Below are 14,864 nucleotides of genomic sequence, written 5' to 3' on the forward strand. Positions count from 1 at the left end.
TCAAGACCAGAAATCTTTTCAAAGTCACACATGCTCTACCTAAAATTGCAGGACCTACAACATGGCCATAAAAAATAACACCAAAGTTTGAAGATTTAAAAAAAAAAAAAGGCTGAGAGAGATTCTCAAAAAAAATACAAAACCACGGTTCTACTTTCATCAAAATACTAACCAAGGAGCAGACACCCATCCATGTGCTGTATGCACAGGAACACTCATGCACAGCAATAACATTTACATATCTATACACCAATTGTCATTTCTCAAGCACAGAACCAGAGTCTGCAGAATAAGCAGAGGTAAGAATATTCACTCAGGGTAGGAGGACGCTAATTTTAAAAATAAGCACTAAGGGGGCTGGAGAGATGGCTCAGCGGTTAAGAACACTGGTTGTTCTTACAGAAGACCCAGGTTCAAATCTCAGCACCCACATGGCAGCTAATAACTGTCCATAACTCCAGTCCCGGGGGATCCGACAGCCTCTTCTGACCTCCGTGGGCATTGTATGACATGGGTGCACTTACCTACATGCAGGCAATACACGCATACACAGAAAATAAAGATAATCAATAAAATCTTTTTAAAGTTTTTAAAAAAATAAGCACTAAATCTAAATTATTTTTTAGGTTTTTCAAGACTACTTTTAGGCTTCATTTACATACTAAATCGTGGCATTACAGAGTATAGAAAATGCAAACATTTCAAAATCAAGCAGTCTTCAGTTCAAATATCAAATCTGTCATGTCAACAGGCACTATTTTAAATGCCCTAAGCTTCAGGGTGATTTTCTGTGTGTTTTGGGGTTTTTTTTGTTGTTTTTTTTTTTTTTTGCAAAATATGAATAACAATATAAAATTAACCCACCTAGTATAGGAACTGAGTACAAGCTCATGTCAGACTTCTTTTGCAATGTCCAGAAAACAGCTAAAAATTGAGGAGGGGACCGTTAAGAAATCTCCGTGACCTCAGGAAAATTCTTACATGAGACTTCAGGCCACATTATGCTGACAAGCAATCATTTTTCCTTAGTATGGAGAGCACCTTGAATTAACAGAGTATGACTGTCAACACAGGAAAGACCTGAGCAGGTCTCTTCAAGCACAGGCTGCAGGGCTACAAGAGAAAAGGCCTGAGAAGTCTACAAATCTGCACGTGGTATTAGCACAGAAATGCCTGATTGTTCTCTGATGGTTCCATCAAGATTCAGAAACTGGCATACAGAATCCCCAACAGTAAAACTGTGATTGAATATAACTGTATGGCCACAACTTCTGCATTAGGTGAAATGACAGAAGTAGAACACTTTCCTTCCTCTCACATCTCAGCACAGCCAACTAAGCACACACAGAGATTCAACCCTAAAGCAAACATCTCCCTTTTATTGTACCTCAACCTCAACCTCCGACTGACCACAGAGCCACAGCAGTCAGGGCATCAGGAATAGTCCAGACTATCAAAGAAATGCACTTAAAAGGTCTCAGATAAACCTACATCCCAGACCTTTCACATCTCTCGCCAGAGGCAGACAAGGATGCTGCCACTCTACAGAGAATAAGGCAAGTGAAGGAATTGAGATTCCTATTCATGGTTCTTGCAATTCTTCTCTCTCTCTGCAAATAAAATACAGTTCAGATTTATGAGCAGAGAAGTCTCCTGATTTTGGAAGGTCTTCAGAAGGGAGGGTTAGAGAGTAACAGGCATTAACGATCATTTCATTGGAAAACTGTCTCCACACAATTCACATGCTCCCCTGCTGTCCCAGTATTATTACTAAGGCACTCCCTTTCACTGATCTCATGTCTTAAATCAGGAAATGAATGATGTCATCACCTAAATGCTAAGTGAATTACCTAAAACAACAGGAAAAGTCTGACACAGCTATGAAATGCTACCAAATCAACCAAATCCTCCAGTTTTCTTCCTTACTATGACACTCAGAGTGTTTGCCATCATCTCAAAAATGTACAACTCTCCCTAGATTAATAAAGCTAATACTAACAATCTAAGATCATACTATGCTGAAACTAAAAATGTACTAGAAAGTATCTCTACTGTAAGTCAGTAACTGTGTCAATAATTCATAGGACCCTACCTGAGACTACTCTTTTAGAAGGAAAACACGATTCCAAATGCAACTCTAATATTGTGTCTGGTAACACAGTCATCTGCTAAAATGCTCATTTCTGTGCTTCCAGCATTATCCAAACATAAAGCCACAATTGTATTTACCAGAGACACATTCCAGATTCAAAAATCGTGCCAATAAAGCATGTCTGAGGATAACACAAAATTTAAGAATAAAGCACTATAGTAAAAAGTACTTGAAACATATTTCACTCTTCTAAAGGAACTATATGATGCTTGGCCCATTAATATGCTAAGTGACAATAAACTCTGAACCTAAGCGGTGGCCAGCAGAGAGCAATGAACAGAATCTGTGGCGTGGAGAAACATCTCATATTACATAAAAATATCAGTGGTGATGAGGCAGAAGGAGAAGCCACAGACTCTAAGGATTTCGGGCTTATTTTCTTTCACTCACTCATTCAACAAATGTTTACTGAGCATCTATGAGATGTCATGCTTATAGTGATGAACCAAAACAGACATGATTCTACTCAAGGAATTCACATTCTGATATAAGAAATCAACACTAAGCCAATGTAAAAGTGAACAGACTCAAATGGAGTTGCTTGTGTTAAGCCCTAACAAAAAATTAAATTAAATTAATAAAGCTGGGAGGTTTTAAGGAGAGGATTGGGGCTGGACAGATGGCTTAGTGGTCAAGGGCACTGGCTGTTCTTGCAGAAGAGCCAGATCCAAATCCCAGCACCCACATGGCAGCTAACAGCCATTCATAACTCCAGTTCCAGAGGATCTGATTCTCTCTTATGTTCTGCATGGGCACTACATGACACAAGTGCACTTACACACATGCAGGCCTAACAATCATACACACAAAATTAATTTTTTTTTCTTTTTGAGACAGGGTCTCCCTGTAGTCCCAGCTGGCCTGAACTCACTATGTATACCAGGCTGGCCTTGAACTCACAAAGATGCGCCTGCCTCTGCCTCCCAAGTGTTGGGACTAAAGGCATGCGCCACCACACCCAGCCACAAAATTAATTTTTAATTAAAAAAAAAACTATAGAAAATGATCTTGGGCCTAGTAAGATGCATGGTAAGAGCTATCACAAGACACTGCAGAATGGTAACCTTACATGAACAATGCTTCTGCAAGGACATGGGTCCAGGAACTGTCTGTTCAACACTGGACTGGTGCCACACTCATAAATGATCCTTGAACAGCTTTGTAATTAATCTTGTAGCCAAGAATTATTGCTCGAAAATGTCTATAAAATCTTTATTTTGTCCTTAAAACGATCTATTCACATACCCTCTTTAAATATGCTCCTAGTTTCCACAGCATACATACTCTGCATTGCAAAGTTTCCTACATATTCCCAAATAAATGTCATTATTCTCTAGCAAGTCTCTGTCATTTAAAAGTTGACACCAATAACCTATCATTATGCAGATATATAATTTTAAATTATAAAGAGTGAAGGAAGAGAATAAGTAGAAGGAGTACTGAAATCATGAGGGTGCAATTAAAATTGGAGTCAGGGAACACTTCACTCAGGACATGACATTTACGCAGAGTGGTTGCATCAAGTGAAGACTGTGGAAGACTAATGATTATTCTCGAGGGGACTTGTGTACAAACATTCCTAAGTGAAAAAGAACTTGTTCCATGTGTGCACATAACAGATTCTGTAAAAGATACATAAAAATATCCCACAACTTCCGAAGCGGCAAAGACAACCTCAAACTATGTAGCAGCAAATTCTAAATCAAAACTTAGCAAAGCTAAACCAAGGATGCTCTGTTTTATTCTGGGCACTGTAATAGTGTGGGTGTGAAATGTCCGCCATAGGCTCATATGTTTGAACAGTTGGTCCCCAGCTACTGGCAGTGTCTGGGGACACTAATGAACCTTTAGGAAGTGAGGCCTGGCTGGAGGAAGTGGGTCACTTGGGGAGGGGGCTCTCAGGAGTCTGCCCCATTTCCAGCCTGTTCTCTCTGTTCGCTAATAACACCATCTAACAAACAGCTGTCCTATGCTCTCACCACCATGAAGCCATCAACCGTAGCCACCATACCTTTCCTACCTTGACAAACTGTCCTCTCAAGTAATGAGCCAAAATAAATTCTTAGTCTCTTAAGTTGTTTCTTCTAAGTACTTTATCACAGCAATAAGAAAAGTAATACAAGTACTATACCACAATATGGTGAGCTACAAATAGTGGGAAGTTCAAAAATTGTGGATAAAAACAGAAAGACATCTCTTACCAATTCAACAATGTCTAGGGACCTCTGGCTCCAGAGTCTGAGCAGCCAAGGATTACTTATGTGGGACTCTCTTACCAGTGCTTGACCTTACCCTCTCCCATGTCTCCACACAACCAGTAAGATGGCTGCTGAGATCCAGGAAGCAGTCTGACAAGTATTTCAAGCAGAAAAGAAGAGATGGCATAAGCCAGCCTTCTTTGGTGAATGCTGAACTTTCCACAGATGCAGAAACTTACCCAGAAACCTTCCAGTTAACTCCCTTTTCTCTCATTAAACAGATTGCCTTGTGGCTGCCCCTTGAACCAAGAGCCTGACAACAAGAGTTGAAATACCACAACTGCCTAAGACCATTCATTTTCAGGAACTAAGCACACGGCAGTATTCCAATGGTCAGGAAGAAGGACAGTTAATGGTTAGTCAATTGAAAGTATCTGCCAGGAGTTGGGAGTGATGGCTCAGTGGTTAAGAGCACTGGCTATTCTTACAGAAGACCCAGGTTTGGTTCCCAGCACCCACATGGCAGCTAATAATCATCAATAACTCCAGTTCCAGAAGATCTGACACCCTCTTCTGGCCTCCATGAACACTGCACACACACAGTGCACTTATAAACATGTAGGCAAAACACTCATACACATAAAATAAAAATCAATCAAAAAAAGGTAAAAGTATCTGCCAAAGTCAACCAAAAGTTTTCACAGATGTGTTACTTGGAGCATAAGCGACTGAGTAATTCAGTCAATCATTGGTATTCACTGATCAAGTATGTGCGAGGCTAAAGGCAAAATGTTAGGGAAATGATGATAATCAGAGACAGACACTTCCTATTCTCACCAATCTACAGCCCGACAGCCAAGAACAGTATTAATCAAATAATCACTTAAAGAAACATGAACATGAACAAGGTTACTCCAGTGAGCTTTGCTGCTTTCAGCCTACACCAGCATGTTCATCACCCAACTTTCACACCTTTACATTTTGGGGACTGCTGCACCCACTGTTGCCTCTAAAGGTTAGGCAGGTGACTCGTACTAACATAATCATACTCCTTTCCCTGACCACTTATTGCTTCAGAGACAGATCAACATGTAAGTCAATGGGGGGCAATGGTGTTAACAGGACAGCTGGGCATGCCTGTGAGTCAATGGGGGGACAATGGTGAACAGAAGAATGGCTGGGCATGCCTGTGAGTCAATTGGGGGGGGCAATGGTGAACAGAAGAATGGCTGGGCATGCCTGTGAGTCAATTGGGGGGGACAATGGCATGAACAGGAGGACAGCTGGGCATGCTTGTGAGTCAATGGGGGGCAATGGTGTGAACAGGAGTACGGCTGGGCACGCCTGTGAGTCAATGGGGGGGACAATGGCATGAACAGGAGGACGGCTGGGCATGCCTGTGAGTCAACAGGGGCGATGGTGTGAACAGGAGGATGGCTGGGCATGCCTATGAGTCAATGGGGGGGGGGGGAATGGCTGTGAACAGGAGGACAGCTGGGCATGCCTGTGAGTCAATTGGGGGGGGCAATGCTGTGAACAGGAGGACAGCTGGGCATGCCTGTGAGTCAATTGGGGGGGGCAATGCTGTGAACAGGAGGACGGCTGGGCATGCCTGTGAGTCAATGGGGGGGGGCAATGCTGTGAACAGGAGGACAGCTGGGCATGCCTGTGAGTCAATGGGGGGGGCAATGCTGTGAACAGGAGGACAGCTGGGCATGCCTGTGAGTCAATGGGGAGCAATGGTGTGAACAGGAGGATGGCTCGGCATGCTTGCTCCACAGGCTCTTCCTTTATCAGAGAAACAAGCACCAAGAGCTACTGGTGGCCATCGTAGTCAAAACAGACTTGTAACCTAAGGATAAAGCTGACATTGAAGAAAACTAGATAGAAAAAAAGAACAAAATCAGGTCTAGCCTGTTCACTCAAACCAACCGACTTTCTAAGCCCATTGAGATTCTGAACTCCTTGCACAGGAGCCAACAAAGCCACCGTGCCAGTATCAGTCTGCTGGACACCGGCTCTGGGACAACCACACTCTGAAAAAGCACTTCACAGATCTAAGGCACATCAAAGAGAAAGAGCAGAGGCAGGCAGATCTCTGTGAGTTTGAGGCCAGTCTGGTCTACATAGTGAGTTCCAGGCCAGCTAGGGCTACAGGGAGACCCTGTCTCAAAAGAGGAGGGGGAGGGGGAGGGGGAGGGGGGAGGTATTTCTTAAACTGAGATTGGAAGAACATTAAATAAGAAGGAAGAGCCATCTAGGGGGAACGATTAGCAGTGGCACAGGGGCCCAGAACAGAGGGAAAGGAAGTGCAGAAGAATTAGAAATGCACAAGTAAAAAAGAATAAGGGGAGGTATGGGGCTGGAGACCGAACAGGGGCCACAGGGGCCTGCAGGCTGTGTGAGGGGTTCTGACTGAATCTCAAAAGTGCTGCCATGTTTTGAAGAGAGACAGAAGCACAGAAGTGACTGTATATGTTGTAGAGAGACTAAGTCATATACATCTAAAGAGCATACCACAGACTGGTCCTAGAACAAACATTTTATTTTCAAATACTCTCAAGAGCACAGAAAGGGACACTGAGGAAACACTGCAACTGAGTAGCAACAAATCTTCTAAGCAAGGCTTACAGCAGAAGTGCATCAAAGCTCTTCTGTGTAGATGGCCTAGTAGACTCACACATACTCAGAAATGACCAATCAGACACAGATTGCTTGGAGGTTTTAAAGAGTAGGAACTATGAAGCCTGGTGGCAAAGGCCTATAATCTCAGCTACTTGGGAGACTGAGACAAAAGGATCATAAGTTCAAGTTCTACCTGGGCTGCAGAGTAAGTTTCAGGCCAGTCTGGGCAACTCAGTGAGACCTGGTCTCAAAATGAAAAATACAAAAAAAGTTGGGGTTATAACTCAACCTACACACTTTGGAGAGAGCTGCACATGGCCCTGGGCTCAATACCCAGTGTTGCCCCACCCACAAAGAAAAAAAGATACAAAAGAAAATAGGAACTATAGGAGGTTCTTCAAAGACAAGAACTCTGCAAAGGAAAGCTATACTGTGGTCACCACTGTACCCAGCTCTCAGGATATCAGAAGTCAAGCGTGCAAACAGGATTTATAATGGGCTGAAACTTGTCCAGGGAAAGGCACTTGTTTTAAAGTTTCTCAGAGATTGTAAAGAGTTAAATCATGTCTGTCATATTTGGATCTGTAATGTCCCCAAAGGCCCCTATGGTAAAAGGTCCTCTGCTGGGCGCTACTGGTAAGTGACTGAACCACTAATTTGAGTCTAGTGGAAGGTTTTGGATCATTGGAGTATGTCTTCAAAAACGGATCATGGGATGCCAGTCTCTTTCTTTCTTTTTTCTATCCCCACCATGAGGCGAAAAGCTTTGTGTCTCACCTAATGTGTTCATACCATGATGCATCTCCGCAGACCTAAAGCAAAGGGGTCATTCAGTCACAGACTGAAATCTCCAAAACTACAAGACAAAATAAACCTTTCCTCTTTATAAGTTTCACATATATTGTTCTACCTAGCAATAGAAAACTGACAGACTCAATGTCTCCTTGACTTAAAAAGGTGGAGAAGAGGGCTGGAGAGATGGCTCAGCAGTTAAGAGCACTGATTGCTCTTGCAGAAGACCTGGGTTCAATTCCCAGCACCCATATGGCGGCTACAAACTGTCCTTAACTCCAGTTCCAGGGGAATCCGAAGCCCTCTTCTGACCTCCGCGGCACTGCATGACACAGGTGTACTCACATGCATGCAGACAACACACTCATACACATAAAATAAAAATATTTTTAAAAAGGAAAAAAAAAAGATGGAGAAGAAAATGTGCTACATGCTAAGCTTTCTCCAATAGCACTACTTCTAAATCTTACTTCCTTTGTATTCCAGAATTACAAGAATTATTGAACTACTATAAAGATAATTTTCCCAATAAACTTATCCTCACTAAGCTAACTCTGTTGCACTGTCTGCCAATATTATCATAATCTACTTCACATAAGGCAGTTCCCTCTTACCCTTAAATATTATTAGTCAATTCAAGCTCACAAGTGCACACACAGTACCAAGTTTACCAAGCTGGATTGCTTCCATTGTGCACAGCAAATAAATGTTTAGATTAATGTTATGAAACATTAAATCATATAAGAGCATTCACTATGAAGGCAAAAACATCATGAACTCTGCTTAGACTCTATGGTTAATCAGAGTCTGCAGTATAATTTCAAAGATATATTATCCCACTATAATACTATAATATATATTATATAAATTGTAGTATTATAGACTACTATAATACCACAGAGACATAGATTGGAGGTACAGGTTATTGGTGGAGCACTTGCCCTGTATGCCCATGGCCTAGATTTGAACCCCAGTAGTGGAAGGAAAATGTGACACAAAACTAAGTATCAAAGACACTGAAATACACTAGTATTTCTCCAGTGATTGGCAAAGCATCAGTCTTTCTAAACAAGGTCAGCAGTGCAAATCCATTGCTTCTGTAAACAACCAACTGATCTGAACAAACTCCCCATTCAAAAGTCTCTCAGAATATCAAAATTATCTTTAGAAAATTCACTAAAGTGAGATGCTGGTAGATGACCCAGCAAAGCTCATGGAAGAGGAAATAAATAATTAATGGGTATAAGTTCTATCAAAGATAGCTTGATTAGTCATTCTAAAATACATGAAAATTTAGTGGTTATGCCTCATAAGTAGTAAGAAAAAAGAGGAAGGTGATCTGCAGCAATATTACCGCTTGAAAGAATCACAAGGTTAATGGTGATTCTTTTGTTGGAGAACGTTTTCCTTTCAATAAAATAAAGATCCTGTAGACATTTGATACACTCTCCCCAAATCAACTGTCAGCTTCATCACAACTGCCCACAAGTCAGGGCACCCAATCTCTGAAGCTAGAATATCTGTGTAGTATACTAGGGCTTTCCAAATCTCTCAAAACAGAGAACAGACGACAGATGTCCTTAAATCTATTTGAAAGGATCATCAACAGAAATGTAGGTCTCTAAAAATTCCAAGAACTGAGAAAGAGAGAGAGAGAGAGAGAGAGAGAGAGAGAGAGGAGAGAACAGAACCTTAAAAAGACAACAAATCTTTTCCACTCCGCCTTCCTTAAGTAGAAGTATACACTATACCCTGGGCTTGTGATTGACTGAGAATACGTGAGGGTTCAGCTCAGCTGGTGTCTTCCCACTGAATCCCCTTACCCTCAGCTTGAGAGACAATCCATGCCCACCACAGTCTCTAAGTCACAATTAGATTAGTTCCCTAGTGCTCATCAGTCTCCCTTCAACTCCTCTTAAAGTGAAGTGTTCCTCCTATAAACATCTTAGCACCACATCCACAGATCCAAATACTCTGTTCTCAAATCTAAATCCTCCCAGTCACCCTATTACCTCCTCTTTAAAGGCCCTACAGGTCAATGTTTCTCCACCCTTGCTGTATCCGGTGCCCAGGGAATGCAGTCTGAGGTATGGCCCAGGCATCAAGGATGGACACACGTCTGCTTGTACTGAGACCCAACATCACCTGACCAGTACTTCCTGCAGAGCACTTTGTGCTTCCCATTCCCCATCATAATCATCCACAAATGCATTCAAAGCATAAACTCCCAGAAAACATAATCTGCATGGTTTGTATCCTTGAAGTTAGCACAGAGCAGTGGTGTGGAGAAGCAGGCCACCCAGCTTTCTGTTGAATGTACAGATAAAGAAACTTTCAGTATTCCTGGAATACAGGATCTGAAATCATGGTATAGAACAACAGTCGTTAACTAATCTCCATTCCAGTAGGTCAACCATTAAGTTCTACTGGACTCATGTCTTAGCTAGTACACAGGGGAAGAAATGGCTTATCGAAAAAAAGAAGAAATACCACTAAAATAAAGCTGGTTTACCACTATTGTAATCTGATAGAGATCTCACCTGCCACCCTCCCACTATCCCAAAACACTGAGAGCTGTTTACATAAATTGTGGCCTTCCACTTCCATGCCCTAAACAGACACTGCCATGTCTAACTTACCACACTCATCATCTAGCCTGGGCTACTCATTCCCAAACTATCTAAATTGCAAAGTTCTCTTGGGTCAAAGTCCTAGTTGAGCGAGGTGGGGTGGTACACACCTGTAATTCCAGCACTCAGGAGGCAGAGGCAGAAGGAGGTTGGCAAGTTCAGGGCAACATAACAAGATCTGGGCTAGCGAAGACTACATAGCAAGATACTGTCTAAAAAAACAAAACCAAACAAACAAGGGTTGGAGAGATGGCTCAAGGGTTAAGAGCACTGGCTGCTCTTGCAGAGGACCTGGGTTCGATTCCCATCACCCACATGGAGTCTAACAATCATCCATAACTCCAGTTACAGGAGATCCAGTGCCCTCTTCTGATTACTGTGGGCACTGCACTCCACGGGTGCAGTTATATACATGCAGGCAATACACTCATACATATAAAAATTTTTTTATAATAAAAACATCTACAGCCATACCACCCTGAACATGCCCAACCTCATCTGATAAAATAATAAAAACAAGCAAAAAAGAAAACATTAAGTCCTTAGTTGAACATCGTTCTTCTGTATACCTTGAGCATTTGGTGATAACTATTATGCCCATCACAAAATCCATCAAAAATACATTATGCTTTATCTACTTCCCTTTTGTTCTATCATCACTGGTACTATGTCATCTTAAATGCCAGGTGCAAAAACATTTAATAAATATTAAAGGGAAGAAGTTTTTGTTTGTTAACCTGAACAAATCAAGGAATGAGTTACTGTCTATGGACTTTACCAATATCATATTCTATTAGAATGAAATGCTAATAAAAAACAAATTGAAGAATATATTATCATAAATATTTAGACACATGCATGTACATACATGTTAGAAAAAAAGCGTCGGTGGTTGGTTCGAGCAAGGAACGGAGATGAAGTGTCTCATCAGAAATGAGCTTTGTTAGGAAAGGGTCTTGCAACCATGGGAGCCTTGAGATAGGAGAGCATTACAAAGAGGCAGATCATCATCTCAGGGACATGATGGGGCCCTGATGGGAAAGAGACCTTCTTTTAAAACTTGGAGAGGAGTTTCATGAAGAATAGCTACAGTAAAAGAGAGATAGCTGTTGGGTACAGGATGATGGGGAAGGCCCACAGAAGATCCTTCAGAGAAGTCCCCTGAACAAAGAAAAAGTATCTGGCTTTTACATCCTCTCAGGGGACAGCAGGGGAGGTTCCATACCACATGATTTAATCTGAGTCAACCTAACAGAAAAGGAGCATGGAGGAGCCAGGTAATGGGTAGACCATGAAGCCACAAAACAACATGGCTTAAGTCTCTGTCCCAGAAAGACAGATCCTAGGGACATGGCCTGATTTCTTCAGGCTACGAGATCTGGCTGCTCGGAGTGACCAACATCTTAAAGGGGCAGGCCCATGATCTAACTGGACAGAACACAATAATTTCATATAAGATGCTTCCACAATACAAGATTTTCTTGACATGACATGGTGTCTTTTAAGTGTAAGGACAGCAAATGGCTTCACATTGCTTATTATCCTGGATAAGAAAAATTCTCACAAAGCATCAAGTATTTATTCATTGAACACCCTAATCTTTAATACAGGATAAGACCTGACTTTACATGGACAACTATAGATATCCATAACTGTAGAAAAGTATTAGGAAAACTGTTTATATTTTGAAGCCTAAGTGACAGAGGGTAGGTACCCATTTGCCGAAAGCTATCACCTAATAAAGCACTGGTCCAGAACAGAACAAATATTACAGGACACATGACTCGGTTCAGTCTTAGCTCCTAGGCCAATTCTACCTACAATCTTGTTTTAAGTAGTCATTCCAGTACACGCCATTAATTCCAATAATTGGGTGGCACAGGCAGGTGTATCTCCGGGAAATCAAGGCCAGGCTGGTCTACATAGTGAGTTCCAGGTCAGCTGGGGCTACAGGGAGACCCTGTCCAAAAAACAAAGTTATTTCTGCAATGAAGATGTACAAAAATGAAGATATAGCTTTATAGTGTGATTTTAATTAGTTTTTCAAGGCAGCGATATGTAACAAACTGAGAGATCATCACAAGCTGTTTTTATAAAGGTTTGGGTTAGCATTAACTGCTGTTAAAAAGAGAAAATCCTTAGAGCAATTACTTTTAGTAGTTTATCTCAACAAAGAAAAACATGGCATGAGAATGAGGAAACTCCTAAATCAAAGAATTCCAAGGAACAGTGTGATATGACAGCATTTATAGAAAACAGAAACAAAGCACTGAAGACATCATTATCTATAACCTAGACAATCAACTAGTCAATAGCTTACAGCTTGATTGGCAAACTAGTAATAACTAGTTAGTTTGCAACTAACCAGAATTCGATTACTGTAATTAAACTCTATACTAGATTATTCTGTTGGGTCTACAGCAAATGCCCAGTCCCAATCTATGGCCTCCAGTGAATTTTACTGAAACTATCAATTCTCTAATCTCAAACATCCCTTGAACTAACAGACAAGCTATCCAAATTATTTTAACTTTGCATGTTTATTAAATTGTATTTGATAACAACAAAGGCATTTAGATACATTATTATACACATTAATGACTAAGTCCTTATAATCAGGCATAAACTGCATTCAGTAATCCAATTTCACTTTCAAGATGAAAGTAAATACAATAAAAATATATTCCCCACTTTTTTTTTAAGAAGCCAAACAATTTAAGAAGTTTTCCTTCTTACTCAGGTTTGTCTATCTGAACTTGAAATATGTATTTTTTCCTGTGTCACATAATTTATATAATTAGCACTCAATAGCTTATGATCCCCTGAGAGCATAGATCTTGATCTTACTCTATATTAATGAGAAAAACTACCTTGGTCTTCAGCCTTTTAAGAAATCCAAAAGGAAAAACTCAAAATATTAACAGCTCTCTCAATAAATCTGAAGCAATGACATGACCAAACAGCAAGAGTGCAAAGTGAGGCAAGTTCTGTGACTGATTATTCAAAAATCTTTTTTTACTTATTTTTATTTTATATGTATCAGTAGTTTGCCTGCATGTATATAAATGCATTCATGTCTGGAGAAGCCAGAAGAGGGTGTCGGATCCCCTGGATCTAGAGTTACTAAGGGTTATTAGCTGCCATGTGGGCACTGGGACTTGAACCTGAGTCCTCTGCAAGAGCAGCGAGTGCTCTTAACCACAGAGCGCTCTCTCCAGCCCCTATTTTAAAAAAAATTTAAGTCTATTTGAGTAAGAGGAAATCAGACGAGAGGCTTAAGAATTTTTTTATAAAAGCACACTACACCATGCCTAGTAGGTGCATTTGGATGCAAAGAACAAGCCGCTTGCTCGTACACAAAAGAACAGTAGGGTCGTAAGTATTTCCCACCTTAAAGTTCCTGAAAACAGTAGCTTCGCTTAGAACATATGTCGTTTCAAAACCATATATGCCAAAATTGATGCGAAGACATGCTAATGTAATCTTAGTTTTAACTTATAAAATTACTCCCGTCTGTGTCTGGGGGATGAATGGGATGGCTCGTTGTGACGTCGATTATACAAACCAAAATTCCAAAACTCACTTTAGTACACATTCCGAACACTAACCAGAACTGGCTGCGGAGTCCTTTCAGAGTCCTACCACCAAGAACCAGAACGATCAAAGATCAGAAACTACCACTTTACCCAGATAAGTAAAAAAAGCTTAAGGTTTCTAAGAAAAAGCCACGGGAGAAAACTTGCTAGCTTTTGGCCTTGGGTGTGAAATGATGCCTTGGAAGTCCATAAAGTCTTACGTGCGCCCCCCCTTACTCGTGACATCTACAGCCCACACCGCCTGTCTTTTCTATGAACTTAATTGGGCTATAAAACTGAAGTCGAGAAAGGCATGATGACGGTGTCCCTCGAGGCCAGCCTGGGCTACAAACCGAAAAACCTGTCTCAAAAAAAAGATTTTTTTAAAAAAGTAAGTAAACAGTAAAAAAGTGCAGAGCGCCAAGCAAAATCCCGGAAATGGGAAAAGTCACGGCCAAATGCAAAGTGCACCGAAACAATCGCCAACGTGACACACCGACAATGCAGGAAAGCCGGCACTCACCCAGCGCTGGCCGGGAAACCCAGATGGCGGGCGTTTCAAAGACAGCAGCGCAGCCCCCGGCTGGCTCCAAGGCAGGAGGTTAACCTGCAGCTACCCAGACGCCGTGCGCGCTGGGCGCCGCCATCTTGACGGGAAGAGGCCCGGGCCCAAGGTCCCTGCGCGGCTTGTCCTGAGCGACGCTGGAGCTCCAGGAGGCCACAGAATCATCACTTCAGCGCCTCTTACGCTGCCATCCGCAGCCAGGATAACAGCTGAAATCCAGAATCTGCCGATCCTGTCCAGATAATGCAAAATCACGCCCGGAGGCGCGCACAGCAGTTCAGGCAGCGCCGAGGGCAGCCTCAATCCGCGAGGGCGAGGCGGGTGCAC

General features: G+C 41.8%; 1 protein-coding gene across 4 annotated transcripts in view; it reads right to left on the reverse strand.

Moving 5' to 3' along the window:
* Fars2 (phenylalanyl-tRNA synthetase 2, mitochondrial) overlaps nt 1-14,850 on the reverse strand; it is a 542,959-nt gene extending 528,109 nt beyond the window's left edge. For 3 of the 4 annotated variants that reach the window (XM_008831656.3, XM_029562861.1, XM_029562860.1), the window contains exon 1: nt 14,496-14,850. The gene's annotated coding sequence lies outside the window, so the exon portion shown is untranslated. The remainder of the gene's footprint in view (nt 1-14,495) is intronic. The other variant, XM_008831657.3, reaches the window with a different exon arrangement.
* Between the last annotated feature and the right edge of the window lie 14 nt (nt 14,851-14,864).

This window comes from Nannospalax galili, unplaced genomic scaffold (genome assembly GCF_000622305.1).
Source record: "Nannospalax galili isolate Female #2095 unplaced genomic scaffold, S.galili_v1.0 scaffold72, whole genome shotgun sequence".
NCBI lineage: Eukaryota > Metazoa > Chordata > Mammalia > Rodentia > Spalacidae > Nannospalax > Nannospalax galili.